Below are 18,045 nucleotides of genomic sequence, written 5' to 3' on the forward strand. Positions count from 1 at the left end.
TTTTTGACTGCTACTTAGTATCGACAATAGGTCTGAAAAAGTATCTAAAAATATCAAATTTAGATATGTATACCCTGTCGTAGTAAGGAACCATGGCATATATGTTTGGAATAGATTCCATTTTGAGAGAGTTGAAAAAGCAATATCTCTTCTATACATTTGCCCTTTCTCAATGCATTTCTTTAAACAAAGACTATATTTTTTCCTCTTTTCGGATGGTAAATATTTCTCAGAACATGGAGTGTGAATCAAACCCATGTTTGAATTGAAATTGAGATACTGATGCAAGTTCTTCCCTTTTGAATCAGATAGATTCATATCTGAAAGAGGTTGACAATAAGTTCTTTCAAAATTGACTATTTGTCCCTCTGTTAGAGGTGTTTCAAAAATGTCTACGATCAAGTAAATAGTTCTACGAACGAATGGATCGTATAAACTTGGAAAATGGAAAGATTTGTACAACTTATACGTTTTGTCACCACTTTGTGGAAAATAATAAGGTATAAATATGTTAGATACCTGTACTCGATTGGGGAAATAGTATCTCTCCCCCCCAAAAGCATTTTTTTTTACCGACGCACAAAGAAAATATTTTGTTACTAATGAAAAAGATATTGAGGATTGTCCATACGTGAAATCATAATTATAGATACAGATCTTTTCCACAGAAAAGCGGTATCTTGTGTTAAAATAGAAGCAAAAGTGATGTGGATTATTTAAGAATCGAAGTTGATCTGCTTTATAAAAAGAAGATATCAATGAACTTCTATGAAATAGTTTCACGGGATTCAGCCAATTGCCATACTTGTGGAATATCATTGAAAAATAGGAATCCATGTTATCAAGGGATTTCCTGCGATTATTTCTAGGATGGAATGAGTCAATCATCCACTTTGGGATCTTATTGAACAAAAAGGGTGATATTGTTCCTCCATTGATCTAGAATTTCAATTTTCGGGAAGTATCATGATCATCCAATAAGAAGGGTTTCCATTTTTTCAAATGAACAATTGGAAGACCTATTGATTCTAACAACTGATTGCAGAGTTGATCATTCGGACCTTTCAATTCATAGATGTAGATCTCGGACCTATGAATGGGGATATTCTCGAAACTCACACAGAGAAAAGGAAGTGAGTTAGACAAAAAGAAAAAGTAACTTGGACAAAAAAAGAAATGACTTGGACAAACGAAATGGCTTAGACAAATCTTTTTTGCCGATAACCTCAGATTAATCAATCGAATATTGATTAATACGTAATTGATCAAACACTACTTCTAAACGGCTCTTCAGCTCAGAAACAGAAATGTAATTGGAAATTCTTGATCCCATTGGACCATTTGTATCTATATGCATCAGGATCTCAATTCATGAATTTCTCAGTTCGAGAAATCAAGATAAGAGGATCGAACTGACTCTTTTTCAAATTCGATAAATGCTAGTTGATCGTATATTTCATTATATTTCTATGATTCAAAGTATCCTTTCCTATTTGATCCTTTTGAATTCCATATTTGAAGTTGAAATCGGATTGATTCGTTAAAAAGAATCGATGCAATACATTTTTTATGTACCCATAGGTACTATATTGGATTTGAATCAGATCTCGGATCAATCTATATTGATTGACTGCCTCCATTATGTTGTTGCTAGCAAATACCACTATTTTTGGTTTTGGGTCATCTAAATCATTCCCGCGGGAGATCCGAACCCATTTTTTTCTAATCCTTTGAGAAAAAGATTCATTCTCTTCATAAAAAAAAGGAGGTAGAACTAATAAAGATTTCTTTTTCAATTCATCCCTAGCCTCATTCAAGATTTTTTTTGATCCAATCCATAGGAATCAATAGAAAAGACAAATCCCTTATGACACACCAGACAAATCCCTTATGACAAATCCCTTAAACAATTTTTGATCTCTAGTGGACCTCTCAATAGGATTCGAACCCAAATAAAGTTCTGACTATCTATCAGAGAAAAAAGAACGAATTGATCTTGTAGGATTCCCAAGATTTCGTCGATTTCTTTCGAAAGCATTTGTTTTCACATTCTGTGAATAGTCGAGACTTTGAGAAATATCCAGAAAGGCATTTCGGGAATCGGTCACATCTATCTCTGTTCCTTTTGTTTGAAGAAAGGAAGGATCCCAAAGAATTGATCTTTCTTTTAGTTGTTGAATCTCTCTTTGATCGATCAATGTGTAATATTCCGAATCCTCACTACTAATGGAATCCAAATGATCTCTGGATTGATCAAAAGATCCTTCCAGTTGGCTAGAATCCATTACTTGAACGAAACTAGATCTTGTGGAATCATATTGAATAATTGACGATACATTTTGTACCTTTTTAAAAAATCAATCTTTGTTTACCAACCACACATTGTCTAACCAAATCAAATTCTCTCTCGATATGTTCCTAAAAAAATTCTATTCGTGTGGATTTTTCTCCCAATTAAGGAAAAGATTTTGGCAGAATTACCACATATGAAATTGAGCAAAATTTTGCAAAGAAATGGCCACTTGTTTCTCAAGAAGAGATGTGAAACATGCTCAATATCATTTGATTGAATAGTTGACCTAGCCCCTTGTTGTTTGAAGAAACCCTCCACTTCAATTGGTATTTTTTCACGAAAAGCGGACATGTGATAAGAAATCCAGTGTTTCACAAAGATTTCGAATAGCGATCCCGAATTCAAGTTGATTCTACTTCGCCTTTTCCTCAGAGAAAGACGATCAAACAATTCCCAATCATGGTCCTTACGGATCAAATCATACATATAATATACAAAAGGAAAAAAAACTCCAGATATTTGATATCTTTCTCTTTGAATAAGATCTCAATTCCAGCGACGGTTTCATTAGATATCCTACAACTAGAATCCTTCTTTTTTTGGATCCAGTTCCTCCACCACCGTGAACCCTAGTTAGATTTAGGCATGCTACACTTTTTAGTTATTGGGAAAACCTAAGTACTCTCTTTCGGATTTAGGAAACAACTCTTAGAGATCTTTTTTTCCTTTTAGAAGATACAGGAGCGAAATAATCAACCTATTGATATTGGAAGACCCAACAGATTCTTCCAATATATCATTCTGGGTCCAATGAAATTCATGGATATAGGAAAAAGCCCTCTCAAATAGAGATTTTTTCTTTCGACCATATTTCAATTGTTAATATGATATATAAGGACCGCTACTATAAAGAATATTACACCCTTGATCATGAAATATCGATTGCTTGTTGACTCCTGTGAATTGCGTGAAAGTAGGATACTCCAAATTCGGGGGTCAAAGAGTTTTAGAAAATGTTCTTGGGGAAAAAATGTGAATTAAAGATCCTACTGAATTGAATTGGGTCCATGAATCTGAGAAATAGTGAGAATTCTTGATCTCTCTCAATTTGAAAATCCAGGATTTGAATTGATGTCGTTTCATTGATTCCTCCTAAATTGCATTGATTTATCCTAAAGATTTCATTTCAATTGGAATTTGGTTAATCACCATGTACGAGAATCCCCGCTAAGCATCCATGGCTGAATGGTTAAAGCGCCCAACTCATAATTGGTGAATTCGTAGGTTCAATTCCTATTGGATGTACGCTAATGGGACCCTCTAATAAGTCTATTGGAATTAGCTATATATCAATGGAATCTCATCATCCATACATAACGAATTGGTGTGGTATATTCATATCATAATAAATGAACAGTAAGAACTAGCATTCTTATTAAGACTAGAACTCATAGGGAAGAAAATAGATTTATGGATGGAATCAATATGCAATATTTACAGACAAAAGTATTCGGTTATTGAGGAAAAATCAATATACTTCTAATGTTGAATCAGGATCAACTAGGACAGAAATAAAGCATTTGGTTGAACTCTTCTTTGGTGCCAAGGTAATAGCTATGAATAGTCATCGACTTCCAGGAAACAGTCGAAGAATGGGACCTATTATGGGACATATGATGCATTACAGATGTTTGATCATTACGCTTTAATAGGGTTATTCTATTCCACCTCTTAGAAAGAAAAGAACTTAAATCAAAATACTAAATAGCATGGCGATACATTTATACAAAACTTCTACCTCGAGCACACACAATGGAACTGCAGACAGTCAAGTGAAATCCAATCTGCAAAGTAATTTGATCTATGGACACCATCATTGTGGTAAAGGTCATAATGCCAAAGGAATCATTACCACAAGGCATAAAGGGGGAGGTTATAAGCGTCTATACCGTAAAATTGATTTTCGACGGAATGAAAAAGACATATATGGTAGAATCGTAACCATAGTATGACCCTAATCGAAATGCATACATTTGTCTCACACACTATGGGGATGGTGAGAAGAGATATATTTTACATCCCAGAGGAGCTATAATTGGAGATACCATTGTTTTTGGTACAGAAGTTCCTATAAAAATGGGAAATACCCTACCTTTGAGTGCGGTTTGAACTATTGATTTATGTAATTAGAAGTAACCAATTAGGTTTATGATGAAACCTAGAAATCGATCACTGGTCCAATTTGAGTACCTCTACAAGATAGATCTCAACAGAAAATTGAAGAATAACGGCAGCAAGTGATTGAGTTCAGTAGTTCCTCATATAAAATTATTGACTATAGAGATATAATAATGTGGAGAAGATAAAATTGTTTCAAGCATCGACAGAACCGGAAGTTCCCCTTCTTTCAAACTTTCAAAGAGAGGAGGATAGGTTATTCACATTTCATTTGATGTCCAAAGGTGAATTGAAAGCTTAGCAGTGGGAATTCTAAAGATTCTCCAGGAGAATAATAGAGATGTCTCCTACGTTACCCATAATACATGGAAGTATCGACGTAATTTTATAGAGTCATTCGGTCTGAATGCTACATGAAGAATATAAGCCAAATGATGGAATGGGAAGACCTAGGATGTAGAATATCATACCATGAGTGATTCGACAGATTTGGATTCATATAGATATCCACCCATGTGGTACTTCATTGTACGATATATAAAAGATCCATCTGTATAGATTTCATCATCTATATCCAGAAAGCTGTATGCTTTGGAAGAAGCTTGTACAGTTTGGAAAGGGGTTTTGATTGAAAAAAAAGAAGAATCTACTTCAACTGATCTGCCCTTAGGCACGGCCATACATAACATAGAAATCACACTTGGAAAGGGTGGACAATTAGTTAGAGTAGTGGGTGCTATAGTAAAACTGATTGCAAAAGAGGAGAAATCAGTCACATTAAAATTACCTTCTAGGGAGGTCTGTTTGGTATCCAAAAATTACTCAGCAACAGTCGGACAAGTGGGGAATGTTGGGGCAAACCAGGAACGTTTGGGTAGAGCTGGATCTAAGCGCTGGCTAGGTAAGCGTCCTGTAGTAAGAGGAGTAGTTACGAACCCTGTAGACCATCCCCATGGGGATGGTGAAGGGAGAGCTGCAATTGGTAGAAAAAGACCTAAAACCCCTTGGGTTTATCCTGCACTTGGAAATAGAAGTAGAAAAAGGAATAAATATAGTGATAATTTGATTCTTCGTTGCCATAGTAAATAGGCGAGAAAATAGAATTTCTTTCTTCGTCTTTCCAAAAACCAAAAATAAAAAATAAAAAATAGGAGGCAGTTATGGCACATTCACTAAAAAAAATTCTTTTGTAGTCAATCATTTATTAAGAAAAATTGATAAGCTTAATAAAAAGGCAGAAAAAGAAATAATAGTAACTTGGTCTCGGGCATCTACCATTATACCCACGATGATTGGCCATACAATTGCTATTCATAATGGTAAGGAAAATTTGCCTATTTATATAACAGATCATATGGTAGGACACAAGTTGAGAGAATTTGTACCTACTTTAAATTTTCGAGGACATGCAAAAAGTGATAATAGATCTCGGTATTAATCTTTTTTTTAATATATAATAGATAGATACTTATGATTCATTAATAGGAGGTCACGAAAAAATAGAAGTGGTCGACATATATCTCTATTAGCTGACAAATCAAGAAGAGTAATTGATCAAATTCGTGGATGCTCTATGAGAAAACACTCATGATACTAGAACTCATGCCCTAAAAACATGTTATCCCATTTTTAAATTGATTTACTCTGCAGCAGCAAATGCTAGTTACAATATGGATTCCAAGCGAAGCTAATTTAGTCATTAGTAAGGCCGAAGTTAACGAGGGTACTATCGTAAAGAAATTCAAACCTCGAGCTCGAGGACGTAGTTATTCGATAAAAAGACCTACTTGTTATATAAATATTGGAGTGAAAGATACATCTTTACATGATGAATATGGACATATATATTCATTAAAGAACCTTGATGGAAAAATAAGTATACAACTATGGTATATCATGATATGTATAGTATTGGGGGAGTATGGGACAAAAAATAAATCTGCTTGTTTTCAAACTTGGTACAACCCAAGGTCATCATTCCCTTTGGTTTGCACAACCAAAAAATTATTCTAAGGGTTTACAAGAAGATTAAAAAATAAGAGATTTTATCAAAAATTATATACAAAAGAATATGAGAATATCCTCCGGCGTCGAGGACATTGCACATATAGAAATTCAAAAAAGAATTGATTTGATCCAGGTCATAATCTTTATGGGATTCTTGAAGTTATTAATAGAAAGTAGATTGCGAGGAATCCAAGAATTACAGATTAATCTAGAAAAAAGAATTTAATTATGTGAACCAAAAACTTAACGTTGCTACCACAAGAATTGCAAAACCTTATGGAAACCCTAATATTCTTGCAGAATTTATAGCCAGACAATTAAAGAATAGAGTTTCATTTCTAAAAGCAATGAAAAAAGTTGTAGGGCATATCGACGGAAAAGAAATTGCAGATACAAAAGGAATTCAAGTAAAATTGCAGGGCATATCGACGGAAAAGAAATTGCACGTGTCGAATGGATCAAAGAAGGTAGGGTTTCCCTATAAACCATTCGAGCTAAAATTGATTATTGTTCCTATACAGTTCGAACTATTTATGGGGTCTTGGGTATCAAATTTTGGATATTTATAGACGAAGAATAAGAAACCTTTACTTGTCTTTCCCTTCTATCCATTAATAGAAAAAAAATGGAAATTCGTTCATTCTTTTTTTGGTGAATCAAAATGAACAATTTTAATTCTTAATTCTATAGGGTTGAATAAAAATTCAACTGACCATTTGATATAATTGCTATGCTTAGTGTGTGACTCATTGGTCTTTTAGGGTTAGGATTAAAAAAGGACTAGCCCATAGTATGAACTAATAACCAACTCATCACTTCGTTTATCTGGATATAAAGAATCGGTCAAGATATGATAAATCAGTCATATCTTTGTAGCAACTGATTTTTTTTTTTTTTTGCATAAACTTTAATTAGAAGTTGTAAAACAAAATGAAAAAAGTAAATGTGTGGATAAATGGAAGGATGAGAGCAAGAGAGAAATATAATATCAATGATAAAGAATTCCAATATGTAAGGTCTACTAGTCATCTCATAAAAGACAGTGTAATAAAGCATCAATACTAATTGATTCATCCATAATGAAATATTAAATTAATCAAGAGAAAAATAAAGAACTTGGAGCAAATAAAGACTAAGAAGATTGACTCAGGAACAAATTGGAATATGAGCTCCATTGTAGAATTCAGACCTAGTCATTAAGTACGTAGCCATGGGAACGATGGAACCTGTGCATGCAAAAGATTTTATTGAAAAAATGAATCTTAATGATTCACTAGTTGGGATGGCGAAATGAACCTGAGATTAATTCATCTATTGGGAGAAGTCAGGAACGAGCCCAACAAATGAAATAGAGATTGAAAGAGTAAATATTCGCCCACGAAAACTTTTTTTTTTTAGTTGCTAAACTTGGATAAAGGACAAAACAAAATAAAGATTTTTTAGAACGTTCTAAAAAAGGCTATTTTTTACAAAAATGTTAATCATTTCGATTAAATATTTTTAATCCTTTTATTCGCGAGGAGCTGGATGAGAAGAAACTCTCACGTTCGATTCTATAGTAGAGATGGAATTGTGAAACAACCATCAACTATAACCCCAAAAGAACTAGATTCCATAAACAACATAGAGGAAGAATGAAGGGAATATCTTATCGAGGTAATCATATTTGTTTCAATAAATATGCTCTTTAGGCACTCGAACTTGCTTGGATCACATCTAGACAAATCAAAGAAGGTTGATGAGCAATGACATGAAATGCACACCGTGGTGGAAAAATATGGGTTCATATACTTCTAGACGAACCGATTATAGTAAGACCCGCTGAAACACATATGGGTTTGGGAAAGGGATCCCCTGAATATTGGGTAGCTGTTGGTAAACCAGGTCGAATACTATACGAAATGAGTGGAGTAACCAAAAATATAGCTAGAAGGGCTATTTCAATATCAGCATCCAAAATGCCCATATGAACTCAATTCATTATTTTAGGATAAAAATGTAGAACCAACAGAAATGATTCTTGGGGATGAAAGATCCTTTTTTTGGGAAAAAAATATTCCTTTTTTTTTCTTCGTCCTTTGCATTGGAAGAATGGACTAAAAAATTGATATGATTCAACCTCAGACCTGTTTAAATGTAGCAGATAATAGCGGGGCTCGAGAATTGTTGTGTATTCGAATCATAGGAGCTAGAAATCGTCGATATGCTCATATTGGTGACATTATTGTTGCTGTGATTAAAGAAGTAATACCAAATATGCCCCTAGAAAAATCAGAAGTAGTCAGAGCTGTAATTATTCTTACCTATAAAGAACTTAAATGTGATAGTAGTATGATAATTGATATGATGACAATATTGCAGTTGTGATTGATCAAGAAGGAAATCCAAAAGGAACTATAATTTTTGGTGCAATCCCCCCGGAATTGAGACAATTAAATTTTACTAAAATAGTTTCATTAGCTCCCGAGGTATTATAAAATGAGATCACCGATATGTTTATAGTGGGTATTTGAAAGAAATAGATTAAGAACTAGATTAATTAGTAGATTGTGTCTCACGCATACACCTTTAATAATTCATATTCATAAAACAAATTAAGTAAAAAAAAAAACATGTTGATTATATCCAATTTTAAAACAAATTAAGTAAAAAAAAAACATGTTGATTATATCCAATTTTGGGGCACCCATAATTTTAGCTCACCATGGCTAGGGACACTATTTCTGAGATAATAACCTCTATATGAAATGCTGATATGGATAGAAAAAGAGTGGTTTGGATCGCATATTCTAATATTACCAAAAATATTGTAAAAATACTTTTCCGAGAAGGTTTTATTGAAAACATTAGAAAACATCGAGAAAAAACAAATCCTTTTTGGTTTTAAAACCTGCGGCATAGAAGGAATAGGAAAAGACACTATAGAAAATTTTTAAATTTAAAATGGATCAGTCGATCCGATCTACAAATCTATTCTAACTATCAACGAATTCCCAGAATTTTAGGTGGGATGGGTATTGTATTTCTTTCTACCTCTCAAGGTATAATAACAGACCGAGAGGCTCGACTCAAAGGAATCGACAGAGAAATTTTGTGTTATATATGGTAATCCTTTTAATATCCAAATTGGATCCAAAACTTCTTCCTATTTCTAAAAAAAGAAAAAAGAAAAGGGTTGAGTTGTCTAATATCGTTCCTTCTCCATTAGTTGATACTTCAAGGAGGCTTTTCCTGGAATGAAAGAACAAAAATGGATTCATAAAGTTTTAATTACTGAATCGCTTCCCAATGGTATGTTCCGGGTTCGGTTAGATAACGAAGATCTGATCCTAGGTTATGTTTCAGGAAAGATTCGGCGTAGTTTTATACGGATACTGCCAGGAGATAGAGTCAAAATTGAAGTAAGTCATTATCATTCAACCAGAGGACGTATAATTTATTGACTCTGCAACAAGAATTGGAAGGATTAGGTGGATTTTATTCAATATGATTCGAGATGAAAAATGGTAAGAAACTTATTTTCTTTCAAGAAGTAGATTCAGAATTAAGATAACGAATGACAGATATGAAAATAAGAGCTTCTGTTCGTAAAATTTGTGAAAAATGTCGCCTAATCCGTAGGTGGGGATGCATTATAGTAATTTGTTCCAACCCAAGACATAAACAAAGACAAGGATAATCAGACTCACTATAAGGACTCAATATAAAAATAAGGAATCCGTTTTAACATGAAATGGATATATCCATATATCTCTGACTCATATTTATGAGATGATAAAATATGGCAAAAGCTATACCGAGAATTGGTTCACGTAGAAATGGACGCAATGGTTCATGTAAGAGTGCAAGTAGAATACCAAAGGGGATTATTCATGTTCAAGCAAGTTTCAATAATACCATTATCACGGTTATAGATGTACGAGGTTGGGTGGTTTCTTGGCCCTCAGTGGGTACTTGTGGATTCAAGGGTACGAGAAGAGGGACACCCTTTGCCGCTCAAACTACAGTAGCAAATGCTATTCGTACAACAGTAGATCAAGGTATGCAACGAGCATAAGTCTTGATAAAAGGTCCCGATCTCGAAAGAGATGCAGCATTACGAGCTATTCGTAGAAGTGGTATACTATTAACTTTCGTACGGGATGTAACCCCTATGCCACATAATGGTTGTAGATCTTCGAAAAAAGACGTGTGTAGAAATAAACATTGAAGAAATTTCAAGAGAAACAAGAGAAATAAATGATTCAATCAAATCAAATACTATTGCTATGGTTCGAGAGAAAGTAACAGTATCAACTCGGACACTACAGTGGAAGTGTGTTGAATCAAGAGAAGACTGTAAATGTCTTTATTATGGACGCTTTATTTTGTCTCCACTTATGAAAGGTCAAGCCGAGACAGTTGGCATTGCGATGCAAAGAGCTTTACTTGGAGAAATAGACGAAACATGTATCACATGTGTAAAATCTGAGAATGTCCCACATGAATATTCTACCATAGCGGGTATTCAAGAATCGGTCCATGAAATTTTAATGAATTTAAAAGAAATTGTACCGAGAAGTAATCTATATGGAACTTGTGACACGTCTATTTGTGTTAGAGGTCCAGGATATGTAACTGCTGAAGATATCGTCTCACCACCTTATGGAGAAATCGTTGATAATACACAACATATAGCTAGCTTGATAGAACCAATTGATTTGTGTATTAGATTACGAATCAAGAGAAATCATGGATATTTTATCAAAATGCCACTTAACTTTCAAGATGGAAGTTATCCTATAGATGGTGTATTCATGCCTGTTCAAAATGCAAATCATAGTATTCATTCTTATGGGAATGGGAATGAAAAACAAGAGATACTCTTTCTTGAAATATGGACAAATGGGAGTTTAACTTCAAAAGAAGCACTTCATGAAGCCTGCCAATCAGAATTAAGATAAGGAATGACAAATATGAAAATAAGAGCTTCTGTTCGTAAAATTTGTGAAAAATGTCGCCTAATCCGTAGGCGGGGGCGCATTATAGTAATTTGTTCCAACCCGAGACATAAACAAAGACAAGGATAATCAGACTCACTAAAGGACTCGATGTAAAAATAAGGAATCTGTTTTGACATGAAATGGATATATCCATATATCTCTGACTCATATTTATGAGATGATAAAATATGGCAAAAGCTATACCGAGAATTGGTTCACGTAGAAATGGACGTATTGGTTCACGTAAGAGTGCACGTAGAATACCAAAGGGGGTTATTCATGTTCAAGCAAGTTTCAATAATACCATTGTCACGGTTACAGATGTACGGGGTCGGGTGGTTTCTTGGTCCTCAGCGGGTACTTGTGGATTCAAGGGTACGAGAAGAGGGACACCCTTTGCCGCTCAAACTGCAGCAGCAAATGCTATTCGTACAGTAGTAGATCAAGGTATGCAACGAGCAGAAGTCATGATAAAAGGTCCCGGTCTCGGAAGAGACGCAGCATTACGAGCTATTCGTAGAAGTGGTATACTATTAACTTTCGTACGGGATGTAACCCCTATGCCACATAATGGTTGCAGACCCCCGAAAAAAAGACGTGTGTAGAAATAAACATTGAAGAAATTTCAAGAGAAACAAGAGAAATAAATGATTCAATCAAATCAAATAATATTACTATGGTTCGAGAGAAAGTAACAGTATCTACTCGGACACTACAGTGGAAGTGTGTTGAATCAAGAGAAGACAGTAAACGTCTTTATTATGGACGCTTTATTCTGTCTCCACTTATGAAAGGTCAAGCCGACACAATAGGCATTGCGATGCGAAGAGCTTTACTTGGAGAAATAGAAGGAACATGTATCACACGTGTAAAATCTGAGAACGTCCCACATGAATATTCTACCATAGCGGGTATTCAAGAATCGGTCCATGAAATTTTAATGAATTTAAAAGAAATTGTATTGAGAAGTAATCTATATGGAACTTGTGACGCGTCTATTTGTGTCAGAGGTCCAGGATATGTAACTGCTCAAGATATCATCTTACCACCTTATGTAGAAATCGTTGATAATACACAACATATAGCTAGCTTGATAGAACCAATTGATTTGTGTATTAGATTACGAATCAAGAGAAATCATGGATATTTTATCAAAATGCCACTTAACTTTCAAGATGGAAGTTATCCTATAGATGGTGTATTCATGCCTGTTCAAAATGCAAATCATAGTATTCATTCTTATGGGAATGGGAATGAAAAACAAGAGATACTCTTTCTCGAAATATGGACAAATGGGAGTTTAACTCCGAAAGAAGCACTTCATGAAGCCTGCCGGAATTTGATTGATTTATTTATTCCCTTTTTACATAAGGAAGAAGAAAACTTACCTTTAGAGGACAATCAACACACGGTTCCTTTATCTCCTCTTACCTTTCACGATAAATTGGATAAACTCAGAAAAAAAGCATTGAAATCGATTTTTATTGACCAATCAGAATTCTCTCCTAGCGTCTATAATTGCCTCAAAAGGTCCAATATATATAGGACCTTTTGAATAACAGTCTGGAAGATCTCATGAAAATTGAACATTTGCACCTAGAAGATATAAAACAGTTATTGGTCATTCTAGAAAAACATTTCGCAATTGATTTACCAAAAAAGAAGTTTTAAATCTATTGGATTTTTTTTTCGTCTTTTTTTTTTCATTAAGATGAAAATAGGTTTTGAATCTTTAGCACAATTCATATATTCGAAAGAAAATCATAATTGAATAGATGTATTTGGGGAGAATTCGCTTTCAAGTGACTATTCCCTAGATACACACGTCATGTTATTTCACAATTGAATCAAATTAAAAAATACCTAAAGTTAGGGATTCATCAATAGGTAATGTTGCACCAATACCCAACAAAAGAGCGACTGCATACCAATAAAAAAGACAGTTGTCGCTACTAGACGACAAAATGGATTTTGGAATTTATTAATATTCTCTAAAAAAGGTACTGTTAATAATTCTGCAGGTACTGAAACCATTAAAAGAACACCGAATAATTTATTGGGCACTGTACGAAATATTTGAAATACCGGAAAGAAATACCACTCAGGTAATATCTCCAAAGGGATTGCAAACGGATCTGCCGGTTCACCAATCATTGATGGTTTTAGAATCGCGAAGCCTACATTACATGCAATAGTACCTAGAATTACTACTGGAAAAATATATAAAAGATCATTGGGCCATGCAGGTTCTCCATAATAATTATGACTCATTCCTTAGCCAATTGAGCTCTTAATAGAGGATAATTGAAATCAGGTTTTTTTTTTTTTTTTGGTTATTAGGATAGGTGAATTCTTATATATCCATCCCCTGAAGGAACCGGATATGATAATTTTTTATCATTCGGCTTGAGCAAGATTCAAAAGAACCAAATGAATCCATAAAAAATATATATGTTACCTATATAAACATATATGATATACACATATATGAAAAATTCAATGTAAGAAAATTTTGACTCTTTTTCGGGAATTGCAACTACCCATTTCAAAAAAATCGGTTCTAAGTAAATACTCAATACCTAAGTTGGCTTACAGAGTTGATCATGCAGAGTTGATCATGATGTGATCCAGTGCTTTCTGGGTCGTCTTAGACCTTACGATTGGTATTTATCTCCAAAATATTTGGATATATACACACAAAAGGTTTACCTTTTACTAATCTAGTCTAGCCTATGTTTTTCTTTAAATCCCTTGCTTCACTCCGATAGTATTATCGATCATATCAATGCAGAGGAAATAAATGCATTTCCATACTATTCAATTTTAAGTATTAAGTAAGTGAAATAGATGAAGATTCTATTTTAGTTTATCCATTACACTTATTATAATTATACTAGATCTTACAGAGCTTGCTCATTTACAACATGATTCAGTCTGACCATAGAAAAGAATCTCTTCAAGTGAACCAGCCTATCTTCTGTATAGGGCTTACGCGATGGTTGGAACAAAGACACATTTGGTTGTGAATTCCAATGTGGCAGACATTTATCTACACAGACCAATCAATAGTTCAAGTCACACACTCATATAATCCATTTTCTCTTCGTAGAATTCCCTTCAACTCTACATTTATTTGACATGATTGGTTGAAGGGAAATATCCATATACATGGATTATTTATTATTTTCAATAATTCATACTTGTAGCAATGAACTACTATTATTCCTCCTCCAAGTAATAAATGATTGATTACAAATATCTATTATACACCTTCTCTATAAAGGACCAGAAATACCTTATTTACGTATCATTGGAAAGTGCATTAACATAAATACAGTAGTAAGAAGTGGCAATACAAAAGCGTGTAAACTATAAAAACAAGTCAAAGTGGATTGTCCCACACTAGCACTTCCGCACAATAATTATACTAAAGGCAATCCAATTCCAGGAATAGCTTCAGGTACACCTGTTACAATTTTCACCGCCCAATAACCAATTTGGTCCCGAGGTAAGGAGTAACTAGTTACGCCAAAAGATGTGGTCAATACCCCTAGAACCACACCTATAACCCAAGTCAATTCACAAGGTTTTTCAAATCTACCCGTGAGATACACACGAAAAACATGCAGGATCATCATTAGGACCATCATACTTGCGGACCATCGATGAACTTATCGGATTAACCAACCAAAGTTAGCTTCCATCATAAAGTGTTGAACAGAGGGCAAAAGCCTCTGTAACGGTCCGACGATAGTAAAAAGTCATAGCAAACCCCGTAGCTACTTGTACTAAAAAACAAGTGTAATTCCCCCTAAACAATAAAATATATTCACATAGGGAGGAACGTATTTACTAGTTATATCATCCAAAATCACCTGAATCTCGAGACGTTCTTCGAACCAATCATAGACTTTATTGAGATAGGTGAAAATACTTTCATCTCGTATAGCTCAAGCAAAAACACCCAAATACTAGTTGCAACGGATATGTAATAGAAAGTTTGAAACTTCTTAATCTTTGATTCAATTTCATCTGAATGTATGAAAGAATAAAAAAATAATCCGAAAGCTCTTCTTTGTGGCGATAATACCAAAATGTCAAGTTGGCTCAATCATCTTTATGTTGATCCTTATGGGCCTCTTCTTTAAATATTTCTTTAATTTGTTTTTATTTCTAATGTGGCTTTTTTTGTTTTCTTTATTATTGAATTGATAGGAATTATCTTGTTAAGACCCTATGCATCGATTAAAACCTCAAATTCATACTAAAACAACGATGATTCAACTAAGCTAAGCCAAGGATTATCTGAGTAAGAACCGTTGGATTATCACTTATTCCATCAATAGATAGAATTTTTTTTAATTCTAATTCTTTTAAATTTTTTGTTGGAATCTAGACACGAGGTTGAATATTAAGTATGAATCATAGTTCAAATATTTCTTAATCTAGTTCATATATTCTGTGTTCGAGATACTAGAATAAATTTTTGACGAAGTAGAAACATCTCTATCAAGATAAGAGACACATTCTCTATACTATCAATAGGATCAATTATAACAAGTCACACACTCATATTCCAAAAATACAGAAAGAAATAAATTCCACGATCGAACTACCGAAATATAATGGGCTAAAATTTCGAGCTCTAGCTGATTTTTTTTTAATTCAAAAGGCAGGACTTTGCGGTTCTTATAGATTTAATTCATTGAAATTCCATCCAATAAAATAGAAGAATTATAAATCTCCAAAAAAATAGATAGAAATATTGTAAATAGAGCCATTGCGACACCCATCAAAGGAGTCGTTCCCCAATCGGGAGCTACTTTACCATATTCCAAATTCAATGGTTTTAATAAACTTCCTATAGTAGTTCGTCTTGGACTAGATCTAGAATTGTTCTCTACAATTTGTGTAGCCATAAATCCTATTGTATTCATTGAGATCTGTTGACTTTGTATGCCATTCTGTTGTAAATAAACGATCTTATCATAGATCAATTGCGATCTTGAAATTATAAAATCATAATGGAAACAATAACCCTAGTCACCATCTTTATATCTAGTTTACTTGTCAGTTTTATTGGGTACGCCTTATATACCACTTTTGGGTAACCTTTTCAACAACTAAGAGATCCATTCGAGGAACATGGGGACTAGTTGAAGTAATGAGCCTCCCAATATGGAGAGGCTCATTACTTCAATTCAGATCATCTTTTTAGTTGAAACTTTAAGCGGTTCTCAAAAAAAGATAGCGAAACAAATTATCCCTAGAGTCGAGACTAAGAGGAATGTATAAACTAATGCTTCCACAGATTCAATCGTGGTTTACAATTATGGAATCTAAAAAGGGAAAAAAGAGGAAAAAAAATGGGGGATTAGTCACAGATATTTAATTGTATCTCTAATCTTCTTCATTCCTTCCCATGTCAATAACTAGAATGAAAAAAAGGGAAATGTCAACACATCCGAGAAAAAAACGATTAATCTCTATCAATAGACCTACTAAAGCCCTAAACCATAGCGTACTTAGTACTGGTGCAACAGAGAGCTATGTTTTTAGACCTCGCATTGAAAACCCTCCTTCTTTTATTTATTGTAATACATAACGATAAAGCATATATGATCAGCTAGATAAGTAGTTAAGGACCACTTATAGTTGTACATGGAATCCCTAATTCAAATTGAAATGTACAATGATCCATCAGATTTTCTTTTTCTTAAAACAGAAAAAAAGATCTCCTAGTAGCGAGTATTTCCGAAAAGTAGTCTTTTTTTTTGCAATGGGTTCTATATTTCGTATATATATAATAAGTTTTTTACTTTTCTTATTATTATATGTTAAATGAAACCAAAAATATGAAATGGGCAGAAAATATGTGTACATCAATGGAACGACTAAGGATGTGGAAAACATGATAGGAATTCTCTACAATGACACTGTAGAACAATTGAAGGGATGTGGTGTAGCTTGGCAGCGCGTTTGTTTTGGGTACAAAATGTCCCGGGTTCAAATCCTGTCATCCCTACCTATTACTGCTCCTTTGAGTAGTAGCGAGGAATCAACTGAGATCCATTCAAATTGGGCAAAATCTTTCATTTTTTTGAAACTATATAGTATATGCAGACAAAATGAAAATGGATTAGGGTTACAAAAATAATCCTTTTCTTTACAGTCTTATCTTATTCTGATAAGAAAACGCTCTTAGTTCAGTTCGGTAGAACGTGGGTCTCCAAAACCCGATGTCGTAGGTTCAAATCCTACAGAGCGTGATTTTTTCTTTATAGATCAAATTAGAATGAAATTGATTCATTTACTTGCACATCAATCAGAATTTGACCTCCTATGGATTAAAGAAAGGCGGAGGTCAATCAAAAAAAGAAATGTTAATTAATCAAAGGTCCAACTGATCACCACGCCTGCATTGTAAATATGCAGTTATGAATAACCCAGCCAATGTAATAGGAATTAGACCTAACACGAATTTCAATTTTTTTGAAAAGGAAGGAAAAAAGAGGTAATATCTATACCTAAATATTAATCCGAATTGACATGAATCTTAATGACCAAGAATTGATGCAGTAAGTA

At 33.9% G+C, this 18,045-nt stretch overlaps 1 non-coding gene and 4 pseudogenes across 2 annotated transcripts; 4 read left to right on the forward strand and 1 right to left on the reverse strand.

Annotated features, from left to right (window-relative positions):
* The first annotated feature begins 8,587 nt into the window (after positions 1-8,587).
* Positions 8,588-9,089, forward strand: LOC111366226 (annotated as a pseudogene).
* Positions 9,090-9,653: 564 nt separating this feature from the next.
* LOC111365590 lies at positions 9,654-13,131 on the forward strand (annotated as a pseudogene). Its single transcript, XR_002697472.1, has 3 exons — positions 9,654-10,027; positions 11,418-12,059; positions 12,179-13,131. The product of XR_002697472.1 is annotated as a DNA-directed RNA polymerase subunit alpha-like (transcript).
* On the forward strand, positions 10,183-11,421 carry LOC111365589 (annotated as a pseudogene).
* A 181-nt stretch (positions 13,132-13,312) lies between the features above and the next one.
* Positions 13,313-16,441, reverse strand: LOC111366223 (annotated as a pseudogene).
* A 1,214-nt stretch (positions 16,442-17,655) lies between these two features.
* Positions 17,656-17,729, forward strand: TRNAW-CCA. The gene has a single exon. It is a non-coding gene; the product is annotated as a tRNA-Trp (tRNA).
* The last annotated feature ends 316 nt before the right edge of the window (positions 17,730-18,045 follow it).

This window comes from Olea europaea, chromosome 17 (genome assembly GCF_002742605.1).
Source record: "Olea europaea var. sylvestris chromosome 17, O_europaea_v1, whole genome shotgun sequence".
NCBI lineage: Eukaryota > Viridiplantae > Streptophyta > Magnoliopsida > Lamiales > Oleaceae > Olea > Olea europaea.